General features: G+C 47.3%; 1 protein-coding gene across 11 annotated transcripts in view; it reads right to left on the bottom strand.

Moving 5' to 3' along the window:
- Nucleotides 1–406, bottom strand: part of Med12l (mediator complex subunit 12L) — a 305,898-nt gene that overhangs the window by 305,123 nt on the left and 369 nt on the right. The gene's annotated exons all lie outside the window — the stretch shown is intronic.

The raw sequence follows: 406 nt of genomic DNA on the forward strand, positions 1-406 counted from the left end.
AAAAAAAAAAAAAAAAATTAGGGTTTCTGCTTAAAATTGATTTTTTTTCGAGACAGAGGGGACACAAAGGTACGTTCAGAGAGCTAAATATTTATCACTTCGATTAAAAAACGACTTTTATTCCAAACTGGAATATGTGAAATGGGTCCCTCCCCCATCGGCCCCTGCTCAGCTGGCGCAAAACGCAAAGACCTTAGTGTCGGATGCACTGCATCCCAACATTTTTCAAAAAGTTTACGAGAATTTACAGAAGCAACGGAGAGAAAAATAAAGCAAGCAGAAGGAGAGGAAAGCATGCAGGAGGATCTCGGCAAGGAAGGAGCCGGTGAAGCGCCCGGGGGCTCAGTGCAAGGCCCGATAACCGGGAAGCGACCCGGCAGCCGGAGGGCGAACGTCACAGTGGCGC

Source organism: Fukomys damarensis, unplaced genomic scaffold (assembly GCF_012274545.1).
Source record: "Fukomys damarensis isolate Sample0158 unplaced genomic scaffold, DMR_v1.0_HiC HiC_scaffold_37, whole genome shotgun sequence".
Taxonomy (NCBI): Eukaryota; Metazoa; Chordata; class Mammalia; order Rodentia; family Bathyergidae; genus Fukomys; species Fukomys damarensis.